At 45.2% G+C, this 19719-nt stretch overlaps 1 long non-coding RNA gene across 2 annotated transcripts; it reads right to left on the bottom strand.

The window, feature by feature from the left end:
• Positions 1 to 433: 433 nt before the first annotated feature.
• Positions 434 to 13254, bottom strand: LOC113845437 (uncharacterized). 2 transcript variants are annotated; one of them, XR_003500992.3, is made up of 3 exons: positions 12995 to 13254; positions 2397 to 2551; positions 434 to 1447 (listed from the first exon to the last, which is right to left on the bottom strand). It is a non-coding gene; the product is annotated as an uncharacterized lncRNA (long non-coding RNA). The 2 variants fall into 2 exon arrangements; XR_011803966.1 differs by lacking the exon at positions 12995 to 13254 and adding an exon at positions 3815 to 3965.
• Positions 13255 to 19719: the final 6465 nt, after the last annotated feature.

The raw sequence follows: 19719 nt of genomic DNA, 5'->3' as shown, positions 1-19719 counted from the left end.
CGCTGCGCTTGGAAAATGCAAGTGGTTGAGAGCACCCTGACAGCAAACCCCCATGAATGGGCATCAAAAGGAAAGCTGGGAAATGAGGAGATTGTGATAATCCCAGTACACAATGGCAAAATGTTGGTTTCTGCCCCACAGAGGGGAGATCAAGTAGGGGAACTGAGCAGGACCCATCCAGAGCCACTGTGACGGCGGCTCCAACAAGCTGGGACAGGGGAAGCTGAACCATGGAGGGAATTTCAGCATCTGCTGGGTGCCAAAACCCCCAGGTGTATGAACAAGCATGACCAAGTGGTAAACCAGGGCAACTGGTAAGGACCTGGCTGTGCCACACTCACAGCCCTGCCTTTCCTGATGGTACCAGCATGGAGGAGGACAGTGCTCACCCCAGCACAGGGCTGAGAGGTGCTCGGCACCGCAGGGGCATTGCTGAGGCCTCTGGACACAGCCAACAGCTGCCTGCTGGGCAGTGGGTGGGGGTTGAAGCCAGGACCCCAGGCAGGTCTCAGTCCCCCCACACCAGACCAGTGACTGGTGGGCACCAACTAACATCTGCCATGTGAAATACTTCCTATTTTCCTCAGTGGGATCCCCCAGGTTGAGAACACCACCCCAGCAGCACTGACTCTGATGAAGGATCACCTCCCTGCGCCCTGGGGCGAGCTGCTAGATCTGATGGAAGTATTGCAAACAGCTAGGAAATGGCCCTTCCCATGTGGATATTCTGGGATCTGATGGATGGCTGGGTTTGTGGGGCTGTGCTCTCCCTCCAGTTGGGGCATGAGTATCGTCTCTCTGCAGTGTGCCCCTTTTCACGAGCACTGATGGGATATAAAAATATGCAATGTTTGCAGGTACACAGTAAGTGAAGGATGGAGGCTGGGAGAGGGAGGTGTGAGGTGGCAAGATTCTCCTTGCCTCTGTGCAGGATCCTACTGTTGAATAACACTGGCACTACGGCTAGGTGCCAGTTTGCAGAAATGCACTGGAATTCATTTGTGTGTATTAATGAAAGCATCATATCTGGGACATTTCTGTCAAATTGGGTTGAAATCCAGAAAAGCAATTAAGACACACACATATATGTGGAGACTGATCACAGCAACCTGTTTCTTACAGCCAGATGTCTTTAGAAGATGTCTAAAAAAAATAATACCCAAGGTGTATTGCAGAGCACAGCTTCCCTGTCAAGGACTTCTCTTCACATGCAGCACTCGGGGCTTGTAGCGCTGCGATGAAATTCTGCACAAGGGGGAAATTTCAGCAGAAGGAAGAATGAAAGGCTGCAAATCCCTGAAAGACACTTGCAGCCCCAGCAGTCCTCATGGGAGCCCTGTCAGAGGACAGCCAGGAAGCAGGACTGGCACACGAGGCAAATGGCACGGTTGCCAGTGGTCCACGTAGGCAGAGGTGATTAAGTGACACGAGGCACGGATCTCTCCAGCTGGAGGTATTTTAAACACATACAAAATAATGTCAGAATCATAGGACTGCAATCTTTAAATTATATTCAAAAAAGATGCTCAAAGCATATATCATTGAATTATGAACAGCTTTGGCAGCTTTATTGATGATGTTGAATCTGGTTGACAGATGCATTTACACTGCATAAGCATTTGAGATGCTAGAGTAATTGCTTATTAGTCTTGTTGTGAGGCAAAACACCAGATTGAAATAAATAGGAGCTCATGAACACAGAATTTTGCTGCCTCTTTGATTATTTTTTCAAGCTAACCATCTGCTAAGCATCTGGGATTCTTAGAATCCAAGATCCATACCACACACAGGTGGGAATTAAAAAATACAAATAGAAGGAGCTTAAGAACCCAAACAAACTATAACATAAAATTGTCCAAAGTGACTCAGGACTTTCTTCCCTGACTTGCATACCGATGTAGGAAGCCCAGGTTTTATAGGACAGGGTCTGCCCTACATGGGGAAGGGAGACACAGCCAAACAGCTCCATCAGCTTCATCGCACCAGTGCTTTGCAACACATGCCAGGGGCAAAAAGGATGAGCCAGGTACCCCAGGGTGGGGCATGGAAGGGCTGCAGGGAAGCAGCAGAGCAGGCACTTGGCAGCTGTGGTCTCCGCAGGGGATATATTTAAAAAAAAAAATCCTGAGTCACCAGGAAAACTTCCAGGACTCTCTAGGGCTGCTTTTGCACGAATTTTGGCAGGCACTGTGATATTTCAGGTTACATCTCTGTCTCTTGCTAATATGTTTTTAAACCTTTACCAAATTTAGTTTGTGTTTGGCAGGAGAAAAAAAAAAAAAATCAAAATGCCCATAGAGAGAGCTGCGTGTGCCTACAAACCACCCACGATGCAGACCCAGCCCATGGTACCAGCTGCCCTCCTGCCATCTCCAAGTGTCACAGGCACACCCAGCCTTGACCTTGCCAGGGATGGCCACCCAGCAGAGGATGAGATGGGCCAGGGGGCCAAGCACTTGCCCTTCACAGCCTTTTGTGCCTGGACTGAAGACCCCAGGGAAGAAGCACTTGGCACATTAGGATCCCAGTCTCAGCTGAGTTGGGGTAAGCACTACAATAAGAAAAAAAAAAAATACCACTCAGGAGTCTAAAACTCATACAGGACAAATTCAGGAGTCAGGGTAAATCCTGCCATGCAGTTTATTGCAGCCTATGGGATAGCAGCTTTGATAAGAACGTAAAACTGATATTTGAATTTCACCCAGCTGCCAGTGCACTTGATGCTGAGAACATGAGTTAATAAAAACAGCCAGTTAACAGAACTGTCAAACTCTGGCAAATACCCATAAAGCAAATGTTCTTTTTAAAAAAGCAAATTAGACATGCATTTTTCTCCATGAAATAGTGCAATTAGAGAAGCTTTATAACTAATATTTGTTTTTGGTTCTAAAATATTAAGGATCTTTCCTAAACATAGCGCAGTGAAGGGTTTCAATTAATCCCCTTTGAACACACACGTTCAGGTGTTTAAAAGGAAAAAGAAGAAAGAATGATTTGTGCATCATGATCTGTCATCTCCAAAAAGCTGTAAACAGTATCTTAGAGAGCAGAGTTTGTGTGACAAATTTGAGATTAGGCGGATTCCGATCTAAAAATTAAATTGCTTATCAGAGAAATAATATTAGAGTAAAATAAATTAGAATCTCTACTGAAGACTCTAAAAGTAATTTTTAAAATTAATTAGAATCAAAAAGATGGATCTCAAAGGATAGGACAACTCTAATTTAGACAGACGGTAATTAATTCCTTATTTCAGAAATTCATTAACAGGCTGTAAGAGCAATTCATTCCTTTGCTGGAGTTCGACTCCAGAGAGAGATTCATCTGGAAGTGGGAAACGTGAGCTCCCCTGCGGGCAGCAGGGCAGTGGCCTCCTGATATGGGGCACATTTGGGGCAGCAGCTCACTAAGGTGGGGCCTGATGATAGTTTTTTTTATTTTTATTTTTTTCCTCCCAGTAGGTGACACATGCCCAGATGCCCCAGGTGCTCAGGGTTTGTACCCCCAGCTGTCCACGCTCCCAGTTGGGTGGGGACTGCAAGCACAAAAGCTCAGCTGAACCCTGGCAAATTGGGAAAATAAATTAAGTACAGAATTCAATCTTCGGCTTCAGGAAAGCGTTTCCTTGCGTGATGGGGCCTTTCTGAAGGAGGGAGCAGAAGCAGGACCCAGGCACTGTCCTCACCTCCAGCCAGCACAAGAAAGCCTGCAGAGATTTCCCATTTCCCTTCCCCATGTGCATCTCATTAAAATGATTTGAGAAGAGTGCCAACACTGCTCTTGTTCCTGGAGAACAGCAATACAGGATGCTCACCTGCTGTGCCCTCAGCTGGGGTGGCAGATGTCCCCCTTGCACCAGCCTTCTGACAGGTGAGCACAGATCCCACTGCAGGATCAGGCCCTGGCATTGGGACCAAGAGCCTAGAGATCTGGAGGGGATTTAGGGTTGTGGCGTAAATGCCTGAAGTAACTAGGAAAATAAAACTAACATTCACACTTTTAAGGAAAAGGTACAGCATTGAAGAGGCTTTCAGGGTAGGGCATAACTGCATTATCTGAGCATTCCCTAGGCTCCCAACCTTAGATGCTATCGCGCTGGGGAAACTTGGTGTGCTAGCCCTAAGGAACACCACGGAGCGTGGAGTGGAGTGGAGACACCACGGCTAGGCTCTGTAATCAGGTGGGACCTCGATTGTTCTTGTGCACAAAGCAGCACTTTTTGCCACCCTAAGCCAAAGACCTGTCATGTTTTGACAAATGCTGTACCCTAGTGTACTTTTTGCTCATTATAATATCATTATAATACCAAAAACACACCTCCATCCCAAAAGCTACCCGCCTCCAAGGTGCGACCACCCCTCACTGAGCATGCGCCCTGAATTTCTCGGAGCCTATTACTTTAAACGGAGACGGGAAAACTTTACACCAATCATAACTAAGATATGCTTGACTAGAGCCACTCAAGCTCCACCTAAAAGATAGAAAATAATATAAATTGGCCCAAGAGAGAGGGGATGTTAGGGAAGATACCATCGTCAGGGGAGATACCATCCCAAGGACATACAACATCCTTAGGACCTCCTGACTCCTGGGATCAGTCGACAGGCTGAGCCTCTCTTCCCCCCCCCATTGGGACGCCTTTGGGTGAGATCTGAATATTTGCTTATAAATCTCTATAGAGTCTTTGATCCTTTTAACACGTTTATTTCTAGGCTGTGCACCTGGAACACCTAGAACCCACACCTAGAACCCACACCTAGAACCCACACCTAGAACCCACACCTAGAACCCACACCTAGAACCCACACCTAGAACCCACACCTAGAACCCACACCTAGAACCCACACCTAGAACCCACACCTAGAACCCACACCTAGAACCCACACCTAGAACCCACACCTAGAACCCACACCTAGAACCCACACCTAGAACCCACACCTAGAACCCACACCTAGAACCCACACCTAGAACCCACACCTAGAACCCACACCTAGAACCCACACCTAGAACCCACACCTAGAACCCACACCTAGAACCCACACCTAGAACCCACACCTAGAACCCACACCTAGAACCCACACCTAGAACCCACACCTAGAACCCACACCTAGAACCCACACCTAGAACCCACACCTAGAACCCACACCTAGAACCCACACCTAGAACCCACACCTAGAACCCACACCTAGAACCCACACCTAGAACCCACACCTAGAACCCACACCTAGAACCCACACCTAGAACCCACACCTAGAACCCACACCTAGAACCCACACCTAGAACCCACACCTAGAACCCACACCTAGAACCCACACCTAGAACCCACACCTAGAACCCACACCTAGAACCCACACCTAGAACCCACACCTAGAACCCACACCTAGAACCCACACCTAGAACCCACACCTAGAACCCACACCTAGAACCCACACCTAGAACCCACACCTAGAACCCACACCTAGAACCCACACCTAGAACCCACACCTAGAACCCACACCTAGAACCCACACCTAGAACCCACACCTAGAACCCACACCTAGAACCCACACCTAGAACCCACACCTAGAACCCACACCTAGAACCCACACCTAGAACCCACACCTAGAACCCACACCTAGAACCCACACCTAGAACCCACACCTAGAACCCACACCTAGAACCCCTGTGTATTTCATGCATACTAGCTTGCTTTTGCAGATAGTCACTATCACCGGCAATCCAAAAGAACCTGATTATCTGTTGCTGTAATAAACCATACTTGATTGCATTGTGATAGCTCTCATTAACGCAACTAGGGTGAGGGTGGTTATCCGTGATAGTTCAGTGTTCTGAATCTAACCAGACCCCCAGGTGGTTATTACGTTTTTGGTGAATGTCCGAACGGACCCCCAGTTTTGGTGAATGTCCGACTGGTTCAGTACTCTGAATCCAAACGGGCCCGTGACGGTTAATCAGCTACACCCCTTTAACGCAACAAGGGTCAAACTCTAGCACGCAGCAACACAGAATGAAGCTTAGAGTGGACAAGCTTGCAGCATCTCTGCTCATCCCTAAAACCAACAGGCACATCTAAAAATAAACAACCCCCCGCAATTCACAGAGCAATATCCAGGAAGAAAACAGCTTGGGCACCTCAATAGACTTAGTGCAGGAGTTTCGGCCACTGATAAATAAATGTGCTGTCAGCCTGGTCTGCTGCCAGCCCCAGGAGCAGCTCCACGACTGCCACTGCACTCCGTGATCCTTCAGAGAGGCCAAAGCACAGCGCTGGTCCCTGCCAGAAGCCGTGCTCCGCTCCTTGTCATCTGGATCCCTTTGATAACCAGTTAGGCTTGGAGCTTATCCTCCGAGCTGGAAGCTGTGTTGAGGGGAGGATAAGCAAGGCAGGAATCTGTTCCCTGTACCCAACTGGAGAGAAGCCCAAAGCTCAACCCTTATCTGAGAAGACCTGCACTCCGGAGCTGGATGTGAGTCTCATGTCCACAGCGGGGTGAGCAGGAGAGCCCCGAGCAGGGATTTAACCCCCAGCCCCAACCCCTCAGGGAAGGGCGGCCACAGGCTGCACTGCAGCTTTCAGAGAGGAGGATGTAGAATCACAGCAGGTTGGAAAAGACCTCTGAAATCACCAAGCCCAACATCTCACGTGGCTGTGGGACTTCAGCATCTGGGACCAAAGAGGAGCTATGCAGCATGACCTCTCTAGTAAAGCATGCTCAGTACAGGATCCCACAGTTTGTTCACACCTCTCTGCCACACACTTAAGGATGATTTTCCTCCAACCCCTATGTCTCTTTTAAGCCCAGTGGGGAAACAGGTTGTGGCAGGACAGCCAGCACCAGAGAAGTTCAAGACATTGCATTCAACACAGCATGGGTGATGATATAGACGTCACCCCTCCGCCAGTCCAGCTGCTGCAGAAAGCCATTTATATCTAAAACACCATGCCAGCAGTAGAACCGAACATATTTTAAGCAACACTTGCACTGCAGATTTAATATTAGCTACATTTGGCTATTACCTTGCCCACCCAGCCCTGCAGACACCCCAGCACCTGATGCAGTGAGCACTGTTAATGTGCATGGTGGCACTCTTCTTCTCCTCCTCCTGCCACCTGCTTCGCTCCATTTTCTTCCAGCCAAGCACTTGAACATGGTGCTGCGGGCAGCTGCCTTTACAGTTCAGTGAATCAAGTGCTCTGCACCCTGCTGCACTGTCTCTCTCGTTTACTCTGTGACAAACGCCTGGAAATTGTTTAGTTTTATGTCACCGTAATCCAAGGATATTAAATTTACATCAAGCCAACAAGAGCATAGCTAAGGAAGTGAGATGTTACCTCCAGACTGAGGAAGGGGCAGACATCTCTCTGAATACATGGGGTGAGTCTGGATTTCTGCTTTTCCTCATCACTATCTCCCAGACTGAGGGCAAACAGCTCGCTTTTGCCTTTGAGAAGAGACCTCGTGGTCTGGACAGAGCCAGAGGGATGATGCTGGAGATGTCTCCATTTCAAATCTCTCTCAAACCCTGTGTGCCCCAAGTTCAGAGGTGCCGTTCCCCAGCCAGTGCTGCATCACATTCACTGTCACCAAAGGCATAATTGTCAAAAAACTAAAACCATCAAAACCCACAGAACTGTCATCTCATTTGCTTTCTGTCAGCTGTGACTGTCTGAGGGTCTCCAGGAGGTCTCCCATCCATAGCCAGTAGGAAAACCCAGACCTGTCCAAGCACAGAGAGCTGCGGACAGCCACACATTCTCCACCACGTACAGACAGAGCTGGTGCTGCATCTCAGGAGCCCCTCTACTCCTTCTGCAAGTCATCAGGTAGCTGTTAAATTGTCTCCCCACCATCAGGAGGCCTCTGGATCTGTCTCGATACCAAAAAACACTTTCATTTCAGTATAAGCTTCTTATCTCACCGAAGAGCATGCTCAATGTCTCTTATCCTGTTACCAAATACGAAGAACTCCTATTCTTCCACCTAATTTTTTTTGTGTTTACAGCTTTGTTACCAAGCTATCTCCCTCCCACTCACCTTCCCCTGATTGTTGATAAACATGGAAATCCATTCCCCTCCTAGCATGGGGAGCAGGGGATCTTTTATCCTCCTCCTGATAAACAGCAATAAGCTTCTTATCCTCTTACCAATAACCGAGAGCATTGCAAATCCTGTATCAGACACACTAGGGTTAGGGTTTGTTTGCATTACGTGAAGAGATTTCGTAAAGCGGCAAATAAAAGGCATATCATTTTGTTCTTTTATCTGAAACTTCCTTCTAGGAGGGAAGGCAGAGTTGTTTAGAAGTAGATTTAATTGGGTATTATTCAGTATCAGGTTGAGGCAAGTTCTCCAGTCTCCCACAAAGAACTTCTGCACTAATTTGTTCTTATTCGTGGATGAAAGGTCATTGTGCTGACTAGGAAGTTAAGTAAACAAAATTAGCATCTGATTTAAGAGACTTCTTATTCCCTCTGGTGTAAATTAGTGTAAAAATTAGCAAGACACTCAGTTGCTGCTGTTTTCTGCATTTGAAATGCATCAGTTCCTTGGATTTAATGGTGTGAAAGCTTATTATTTCTTTATTTATGCAATTGCATACATATGGGTGGTGAGCTGGAAGGGACCAAGTGTGTCAGCTTCAGAAGCAAAAGTCATTCAAGGTTAATAAGAGCAGGACTGAAGAGCTCACAGCAGTACTGACACCTGGATGCTGAAAGAGCAACAATTCTGTGCTCATAGAGGGGAAAAATATTTTAAAAATGCAACACGGACTGTAGCCATGAAACTCAGTGCCACACAATAACCCAGGGGCAAAGCAAATCCACCTTTATTGTAAAGGAGAACAGGCTGCCTTGTTCAAAAGGTTAGGCTACTTTTATTATAAAATTGAAATAAAGAAATGTTCTTAGATGTTCATATCACATTCAAGTCATTTCAAGTTCTTTCAAGAGATTAAAAAAGCAACTATTACCTTGGATTAAGGTAGAAGATTCCAGAAACATAATCCTGATAAGTTGCTAATTAAAAGCTTCAGACTTCTAAATCACCTATTAATGATTATTGCTGCCAATTCTAATAAGCTACCTGGCAACATTTCACTTCAATGTCACTGCAGCTTTCCATGAATGCAGTATAAAGTTACATTCTTCACGGAAAGAAAACAACAGGGACAAAGGGATGAAAAATGAGGCCACATTAGTAGGTGCAAGTAACTTCAGATAAGGAAGGTGATAGAGATATTTTTTTTGTAATACATGTAAATGCTGGGAAGAACATCCTTCTGAAGAGGATCTGGTTAGCAGGGAATGAGCACCTGAGCCTGGGTCTCTCCCAGCACAGGTTTTCTTCTTTGTTGGTTTGAAGGTTCTTCCCAGCACATCATATATTGTACTTCAGCAGTGGATAAGAGGCATGAAGGTACCTGTTAAATTGGCATGTTGGAAAGCAGGTCTAGATTTCTCTTTTGAATGCATTTGGCACAAGCCTTCAGTGACTACTCTGTAGCAAAGCAAGGAGCAGTACCTTTGGCCCTCCCAAAGCCAATGGACTTTCACTGCATCTACAGGACCTCTCAAGATACTCTTGGCAGATACAAGAAGCACCCCTCCTCCCACCCAGAAATCTACCTGAAGTGACCCAAAAAATCAGGGCTGACTACAGATATTGCCAAAACTTGTTGGGGGGTTGCCACTTCCATGCACCTGCACCTAACCCTCCTTGCACTGACCCCCCCGAAAAGCATCTCCCTCAGAGAGGTGTGACGCTGCCTGGCAGCAGCACTGAACAGGGATGCTCTGGGCTGGTCAGAGCCATAAGCTTCCCCAGGGACAAGCCTTACACTAAGGAAGAAAAAGCAGCTGCCCCCAAAGGAACCTGATCTCAGACATTCTCCTTGAGGTGGGGCTACACTCACCTCCAGTGAGGTCCTCCTACAGCAGTAATTTTAGTCTTGCATGCTACTAATTTTGATGTTGATTTTCTACTACACAGTTCAAACATATTTCCACTTTAATTGGTAAAACTCAGTCCCCAGACCCCAAAGAGAGGTGCAACATTTTCAACCAAGCTCATCATTTCGAGTCTGCAACTGCTTGTTAAACCAAAAAGATGTGGAACTGAGAGCAATATGTTAAAGTTAATAACATGAATATTAATTCCCTGAAGAATTATGGAATATATCTGTTCTACCAACTAAGCAAAGGTAACATTCCTCCATCCCTGTAAGAGAAATACAGGCACCGAAGTAATAGTTTGCATTTCTTACTGACTTGGGTTTAAAACGTGAGCAGAAATACTGCTTTCCTGGCTAAGAAGAGAGCAGCTACTGCAATGGGCATGAACTGGAGGGCCAGAGCTGCAGTGAGCAGCTCCAGGTGGGCTTGCAAGTGGTCAGTGCTCATCAAAGGCTGAGGTACCAGCCAAGCAGGACAGGAGAGGTCTCTCAAATAAGCATAAACAAACATTAATTGAATAAGATGTGAAGAGCAGGGAACATAGCATGCATTCAAGGACTCAAGTATTTTAAGTTAACACCCTGCTGAAAGCTGACCGGCTTTACTCACCACACTGGGCTCAGCACCTTTGGTCTTCAGAAGTTTGGGACTGTATTTCACAGCAACCTTGGTTTGGGCACCTTTTCTCTCAGCTGCAATCCAGGTGACCAGAAGAGGAAGCCAGAAGGCACGCAAAAGGAACAATTTAGATTTTCAGCCCCAGCTCCTACTTTGCCCAAACAGTCCACAGCTAAAAGACACAGACAGGCTGGGAGCAGGAGTCCCACTGACAGAAAAACAGTCAGCAGCAGTCTGAGAGTCTCCAACCAGGTCCTTTGTACAACAAGCCTGGACTCCTTCCTCAACTTCAGATGCCGAATCTCCCTGCTGAGCCACACCATGAACTTTTATACGGAGGGAGGAAACTTTTATAGCAAGGGAGACCTCATGGCGGCCTGCAGCTCCCTCACGAGGGGAGCTGAGGGGCAGGCACTGAGCTCTGCTCTATGGGGACAGTGACAGTACCTGAGGGAACGGCATGGAGCTGGGACAGGGGAGGGTCAGGGTGTGTGTTAAGGAAAGGTTCTTAACTGAGAGGGTGGTTGGGTGCTGGAACAGGCTTCCCAGGGCAGTGGTCACAACCCCAAGCCTGCTGGAGTTCAGGAAATACTTGGCACTCAGATTCAGGGTGGTCCTGTGTGGAGCCAGGAGTTGGACTCAGTGATCCTTGTGTCCCTTCCAGATCAGGATATTCTATGATTCTAGAGTTCCCTGGAAACACCAAGGCTCCAAATGAAGGTATTCGAGCACTTTTATACATAGATGAAGAGCATGTCTTCCTGTACAGCATCCCACAGCCAGAATCAAGCAACTCATTCCAAGCACTAGAAGGTTCAGATTATGGACTAACCCAAATTTGTCTTCTCTCAGCAAAAGCAGTGAACTCAACTGTCTCTGTAGTAGCTGGAATATTTTCTTAGCTGCCCAGGTGATGCTTGGATCTAGCAACCCCTCTCATAAGGGTCTGCCCTTGATCACACCAGCCCTCATCCAGGACTTCTTGTCACAGCCATAGTCCTCACTACCCTGTTTTTCTTCAGTTCATCAGACAAAAGCAGTGCTAGAGGAGAGGACAACAGTTCAAAGCCTGTTGTTAAAGGGACACATTACAAGAAGTTCAGTAAACCTTGCAGAGAAGATAGTTTGCAACTGCTGTGGCCACAGTATATTTGAAAAAGAGAGATTAAAACCACAGCAAAAAAAAATAAAAAAAATTGAGCAGAAGAGCAATTAAGCATATGTTGGGTACAAGCTAGTAAACACATAAACAACAACAATTGCCAGTTAACCACAGGCGAGAACTTTCTACAAGCCACAGGTACTGGGCACAAATTGGCAATAATCAGGTTTAATGGGTTTGGTTTACAGTCTCACTGGTTTGCATGTTTTATTATTTTCTGTGGTATTAGCCAGTAAAATAAAATCTCTCCGAACTTGCAAATCTGTCAGGGTGGAAGAGTCCCAGATGTTACAAGAGTCATATTCTATAGAGACCCCAAGGGACTGGGAATTTTTGTTCCATTACAACGCTGAGGCTTCAGGCAGAGTGTGAAGAGTGCAATAACAATGATGGAATTCAGATCCAAAACAGACGTGGTAACTAATGAAAGTGATTAAGTCCAAGGGAAATAAACTCCAGCTTTTATTTCCATTCAGATACCTGAAAACCCTTTGCACTAGAGAAAAGCAAGAATTACCAAACAGAATGATATTTAAAACACAGTGACATTATTTTTAGTATAGAAGTTGAAGCTCCGCTTTCCTTCAATAAGAAATAGAAGCAAATGAAACTCATTTGGAAAGGAGCACAGCTCTTTTAGCTCAGACTCTGAAAGAGGCTTCAGAGCCCAAGACAAGCTCCAGCCAGGACCTCTGGGGCAGCTGCACGCATTTGCAGCTTTTCTCCAAGCTCACATGGAAACAAGACAGTGCTACACTTTCCATTCCCAAGGAGGAACAAAATCTCATTCCACTTTCCCAGCACGTAGCTGGGCTGCTTTCCAGAGAGGCAAGGTTACAGGTACCTCAATGCACCCCAATGCCTGCAGCACAAGGAGCTTAGCATTCTGTGTAATCAAAGCTTGGAAGACACACCGTAAGAATCAATACAACAGAAAGTTATTATTGTAAGACATTCCTATAGCACAACAAGTTTAGCTTGTACTCCACAATCAAGGATCAGAAACCTCTATCTGACCCAGAGAGACTTTAGTCAATATAGGGCAGAGCACACAATCAAGACAGAATACTGGTGGAGGAGCAGTGGGGAGAGGGACTGAAAAGAAAAGAGGAAGGACCAGGTATTCATCAGAAGCTAGCTTAAGAACCCTCAAATGATTTAACTCTTTTCTCAGTATCCCTTGCAGAGCTTTGCTAATTAAGCACCTATGACTACTTCAACTTTCTGATGAGGAAACTGAGAATGATGCCATGACTTACCCATTTTCATGAACTGAGGCCAGGTTTCAGGTAGGTCCTTGCTCCAGGCTAACTACAGCACTCACAAAATGGAGGGAAAATACCCAAAGCAACCTCACATAGCCCCCTCTCTCACCACAGATCAACTCCTTCCCACCTCCCCTCCAAATGTTTTGCCCTTTGCCTCCTGATTGGTCCCCAGGCCCTCACACAGCAGTGAGTAGGGAATGAATTAATTACATCCTCCTTAAAGACTCCTGATTAACATTTCCATCACATGCTAACAAGACACTTCCTGGCTTCAATCTGCTTTTCTTCATTACAGCTTTCTGAAGACAAACTTTATACGTTTATGAGAAGCATTAAATGCACAATCATCTAACTGCGATTTATAGTCGTCCTCTCTCTGTGAAGTTTTCCTAAAGACTCAGTGTATTATGGCATGAAATCTGGAATGGGCTCCTTAGATTTAGATCTCCATCCACAGCTTTGTCTGAAGCCCCTTTGGAGGATTTCATCACAATAAAAATACAGCAGCCAAACCCAGAGACATCGATTTATTCAGCCTGCAGAAAATGGAGGGGAACGTCCACCTCAAAAAATAGCATCAAATAGCAAAAATATTGCACAGTGATGCCTCCAGGATTTCGAGCAGAAGCACGGGGCAATCTAACCCTAACTCCAACAGAGAGAGATTACTGGGGAAAAAAGCTCAGATTGGCAATTGGGGCTTTGTGGAAAAAAAAAAAAAGAGAGAAAAAAGAGAGAGAGAGAGAAAGAAGTAAACAAAGCATACTGAGTAATAGATGGAAAGATGCAAACAGAGGCAGGCACCTGGGATATTTCTTACATTTAATGTGAGAGAAAGGTTCCAAAGCTTGAATAAAATGACTTGACTCCTATCAAGGGTTTTGCAGTTATACTGACTGTAATGCTTATTAGCCTTTGTATTTAGCACATACATTCAGCATCTAGAGTCTCACTCCAATACATATTACAATAAATACACAAGAAGCTTACTGTAATAAATACAGCACCACTGCAAATGAAATAGTAATTAGGAACATAATTCAGACAGATTTTAGTTAATACCTATTTACTAGGAGGTGCTAATCTCTCAAATAAATGTCACAAGTATACAAAACATGCCTCCATGCTTCCAGCTTCCCTCTGTCAAAAACTGTTCACCGCCTAATTGGAATTTAAAAAATTGCCCCATTCTTTGGAGTACGTTGGCAACAGCTGTACCAGCTTTTGGAAGCTAAAATGCTGCTGAGGTGAACAGTTTAGCAGCTCGCTTCTGAAAGCCAGTGTGGCCAGATCAATCTGTTCCCCAGTTCCCAGCACAAACCCTCGCCCAGGTAGCACATTAGTTCCCTGCAAGGTTGGACTTTGGGGACAGCGTGACACCAGCCTGGCACATTGCTGCTTGTTGAGTGGCTGGGCTATGGGGGGAACAGGGGCTCCTTCCCTCACTTAAATGCACAGCCAGTCTGCGGCAGAGAGGGAAACAGCTTTTCCAAGTTCCAGCACAGCATGTTCACCCCCAAATTATTTAAGCCCTCAGTGATGCACTGCTGAGCCAACAAAATTGAGTTTCAGCCTTTGCCCAGGGCTTGACCCTTGTTCTTCAGAGAAAATACTGACAAGTGTAACGCACGGTAGCTTTTATTTCTCCATTTCTCCATTTCTCCAACGTGCAACTGCACGTTGCAGCAGTGCCTCTGAAGCCTTGCCCAGCTGGGGATGAGAGCACAGGGTACTGATGTGACTGACGAAGGCTGTGCTCAGCAGCTGCATGTTCCCACCTTTCTGGGTGACTCTGACTGGGGATAATCCAAATCAGTCCTATTTCCCAATCTCAGTACCTGGAAATGCCCCAAGGCACTCTCAAGCTGGAGGGAGAGCAGGCTGTGCTGCAAGGAAAGCCTTCAGGCTCCCGGACATGTCTGCACCAGCAATTGCCACGGCAGCTTGAGCTGGACTCAGAAGCTCCTGTCACCCCTCAGTGAAGTAAAAGCACAAATTGACGCCAACTGTGACAGCCCAGAGATTGATCTGGCACAAAGGAGACAGCGAAGGAGAAGAGTGGAGAGTGTTCTCCTACAAGGACCATAACTCTGCAGACCCTGGCTGTGCATACATTGTTGTCTTTTCTCACTCCATCACGGAGGTCATGTGCAGGAAGGAATTTTATCCTGTGGAGCTGCCAGCCTTTTAATCCAAGCAGTTCATTTTCTCCTTGGAATTCATCTTCTGGACCAGGACGCACTAACTGCGAGCCTGCATTTGTGATAAAGACCATGAGGCATAAATATTTTACACTGGTAATGAGATATTTAGCATTGATATACAGCTCAAAGCCCAGTGCAATTCCAGCTTTGTTAATTATAATGAACTATTGGAGGACTCGACTTCATCTGCTCCTTGTAAATCTTGCAATGCTGGTGTGATGTGCTGGTGGCTTCCTTCCAGGGTGAGGCTGGAGCTCAGCGTGGTGAATGTTTAATCAAACGTCCAGGCCCACTGTAAGAGCAGCGTAATAGTGTGAACGGTGCATGAGTCTTGTTGTGCTACTGTCTGGAGGCGAAGATATGGGCCTGAGTAAGGGGCATGAGTTCAACTATATTGTAAATCCACTGTTTTCCTCTTCATAAGTCATAAGCAGGGACTGAAGCTGTTAATCATGAGAACAGTTTTCTAACCCCTGAGCCGCCATGACTGGTAGGCCAGTAAGGCAGCTTTGCTCATTCAGCTTGACCTCTGGAAGAGGACACGCACCTTAGCCATCATTTTATGAAGTGTTTTGGGCATCTCCTGCCAGCTGCCTGCTCTTATTGTGGCAGTAATGTTAGAGAGTTGCCACCCCTCCCAAAGCCAGTGATGGTCCCCATCCCCTAGCCCTGCATCTGACACATCCCATCCCAACTTTGGTGAGCTTAAAGCACACTTTCAGGCATAAATTTATTGTGCAGACACAACATATGTTGGGATAAAAAAATCAACATGACGAGCAAAGATCACCCCAGGTCCATTGGTTCAGGTTGAAACCATTGGGTTTCACTCTGAGCCAGGAGCATTCCCCTCCAACATTTCCTTTGTGTTGCCTGCTGAGGAGGAAAGATCTGATATGACACAGCTCCTCTGACACTGGATGGCTTCCCTGGAGGGGGGGAAGCTGTTGTATCCCCCTCTTCCTCCTTCCCTCACTGCCTGGGAGATGCTACCAGTTCCTTTGCTCCTCCCTGTGTCTTTTGGGGCACTGGCTGTCTTGGTCTAGTCCAACACAGCTGCTGTGGGATATTGCAGGGTGCTGGTCTATTCCTCAAGCCAAAAATACTTTGTGGCTTTTTATCTTTAGAAATGCTGAGCCTTTAGAGAATCATCCAGGATCAGGCCCTCTGCCCTGAAATGGGTGTAGGACATGGGAGGAGCAGAGGAAAACATACTTTTGAGTTGATTTCGCCCTGAAAAGCCACATATCTCTGTCCAAAAGAGCTAGCCAGCATGGATCAGGCTCTGAATAAATCCTGTCTGTGCTGAAGCACCTGGAAATGGAAGATATCAATGGCAGGAACAGCATCAAGTTAAAAATGTGATGGAGTGTGAAGCTGGCATTGCGAGCTACCATGCAGGAATGGCACGGTTCTGCCTTTATTTAGAATTAGTGGATACTTGAAAAAGTAGCTTAACATTTTGTCAGATGCTAAGCATAAATCTGGATAATAATTCACGCTACACTAGACTCTTTATAACAGTAGTTTGCTAAAACAAATTGAATTCAAACCTATATTCATTTACTAACTTAATGCATGGCATATCTGTGAATAATTTTTCATACTCTAAAAAATTCTAGACACTGGCTTGGCTGGAAGAGGGCCAGCAAATCTGAAATTAATGTACATTAAAGCATAACTGGTATTCTAAGTGCATTTGTTATATGCAACAATAACTACTTTAAGCTTTTTTTTTTTTTTTTTTTTTTTTTTTTTTTTTTTTTGAGAAAGAGATTATTGTGGAATAGCTGAAAGAAGTTTAGATCTGAAAATCCTGGGGTAGAATGAGAAATCAGAGCTTCTTCTATTTCAGACTGCCGTAGCGCAAATCTGGGAGGAGGGAAAGACCTAAACAATTTGGCACTTAGAAAACTCAGTAGTATTAATAGAACAACTTAAAGAAAAAAGTTTTTTTTTTCTTTTTCTTTTTTAAGTGATAACTGGGGGTGGAAAGAATGAAACTTCTTTGCTTTTGAAGATGTGTTGAAACCTCCACTCTATCCCCATCTCTCCCTCACATGGAAGCATCAAACTTCAAAAAGAAAAAAAAAAAAAAGGAACTAAAAGGAACTAAAAGAAACTTTTACTTCTAGCATTCCAAAAATTGAAGCAAAGCCAATGCTTTGGAGGGGAAATAGGAAGAAAAGTGCTAAATTCTGTAAAACTCAGAGCCCACTTCTACACCACTTCTGTATAGAAACAAGCATGGCAGCCCTGCAGAAACAAACACAGAGAAGTTTTCTCTGCCATCCATTTGCTTAGGAAGTGAAAGCCTGCCCCTCAATGTGACCTACTATGAGGACAGGACCATTTGGACAAGAACAGTGTAATTTGTCAGGGCCACCCGGAACATGAAGGATGGAAGACACCCAGCAGTATCTCGTGTTTTATGTTACTACCTCCTACGAAGATCCATATTTCAGAGAAGAGGAACATTCATTGCACACCATCCAAAGGCTGCCTTACATTTCACCTCTGTGGCATCCCCTCCAATGCACATGAATATTAATTTCTTCTTCCTCCCCCATCCCAACAATTATTTACTTTGCAAAGGATTTACTGTGTGACACTTCAGCTGAAGGCAATGTGCATAAGCCCCACTCCTGTATATGAATTAATTTTTAGAATTCTTAATTTATTACCAATTAATTTCTTCTAAATTATAGGAGAGACGACCTGCTGTAGATAACCGTTCCTTTCTAATGCCTTCCTAGAAAATCTCTCATTAATGAGACCATTAATTTAATGGTGGCTGGGGCAAATCATCCAGAGAGAACCCTTCAGTTGCAATCTGTATGTCCCACCTTATATTCTTGAGAACGTGGTAAGAAGAAGGCTGGGTTTGTCTGCAATAAATGCTGGTATAAAATATACTCGTATATGTATGTATGCAAATAGCCTGATCTAGCATCATTAAACCTCTTAAGGAAATACGAAGTTTTGAAGCCATTTCCCACTTTAGAGCTCAGGCAATGACTGGAGCATCTGCATTAAATGCTTAATGTTCAGCGGAAGTGCAAATCACCATTTAATTAACTTCTTCCATAAAATATGATAGTTTAGCAAAGTGAACACAGATGAATTATCATTATTCAAGAGGATGCTGAATGTGCCGGTGAATCTCAGACTTTGCAAAGCTGACAACAGTGGATCAGGGGGTTTGTGGTATCTAAAACAGAGTGTGTTTTTTTAAGGGACTATTTATTATTCATGTAACTTTGCAAACTTCCATTGTGGCCACTGCTATCAGACCCAAGCATGTGAATGCACAATTACAGACAAAATAATTTTTGCCAACAAAAAAAGTGTTTTTTTTTTTTTTTTTTTTTTTTTTTTTTCCTGGCAAAAACCAACGTCTTTGAGCAGCCAGTGCCGCTGCAAATGCTACAAAAATTCACTGTCATTCTCTCAGTCACTGTTCATGGAGATCATCTGATGCAATGCATATGTGTGACTGAGGTTTGAGGTGGGACAAACTGTCCTTGCCTTCCCTCTGAAGGGTACTGCTGCAGTGCCTTCAGGAGAGACCAGGTGGAGGAGTGCAACCCAAAGGGCTGGGAAAAATCCCCTCTCTGCCTAAAATACCCCCCTGTATTGCAGCATCAGCCAGAGCTCCATGGATGAGCTCTTGGGTGGTGGTGAGCATGGATATACAAGCAGAAACCAGGAACCCTGCTGCTGGATGCTGTGGTGCTGCCTGTTTGAGCAGTCTTTTCTAAAAACTGTGTTGTCCCTGCCTGTACTTGATCTTCCTGGAGGATCGGAGAAGCAATGACCATATCACAGGTCTTAGCTAGAACATCCCTGTTCCTCCCTGGTTGTAAAGGTCCAGGGTGTTCACTAGTCTCACTGATTTCTTGCTTGAACTCCAATTTTGTGGACTTCTGTTCAGCTCCAAAGTCAACTTGAAAGGATTAACCATTCTGAATGGATTCATTTTTTGCCATTTACCATCATGCCACACATCTGTGCTCCTTTATCATCCGTGAAGATGGGGACAAGTCATTGAGGGTTAGACATAACTCATGGGAAGCCCCTCCTTGAAATGCCTCTCCCTCTCTTTCTGTTAATGGCAGATGGATTCTTAAGTGCTCGTTTTGTGCAGGACAGCTACCATTTTTATTTATTTTTATTTTTTAATTTTTATTTTTAACTAGTACTGCTATATCACACTGCCAAGAATCCACGTCTGCAGGGCAATGTCTCATCACTGGGGAAAGAAGAGCCTTGAGTAGATTTTCCCACAGTATGTCACAAGAGTGTTTCCTGAATAGAGAATGCAGGGTGAAATACAGAGCAGAGGTACAGCTGCCACAGCTACAGGAAGGTTTTCAAGGCAGCACAAAACTGAGCAAGTGTGGAGGGAGAGTGCCCCTATGGAATAATACTCAAAATGGGGGAGAAAAAAAACTGTGCCAAGATAACCTGAGGCACTTCTGATAGATTGAGAAATGAAGAATAACGAAGCCA

Source organism: Anas platyrhynchos, chromosome 18, assembly GCF_047663525.1.
Source record: "Anas platyrhynchos isolate ZD024472 breed Pekin duck chromosome 18, IASCAAS_PekinDuck_T2T, whole genome shotgun sequence".
In the NCBI taxonomy this organism is placed as follows: Eukaryota; Metazoa; Chordata; class Aves; order Anseriformes; family Anatidae; genus Anas; species Anas platyrhynchos.
This window is presented reverse-complemented; position numbering and strand designations above follow the sequence as displayed.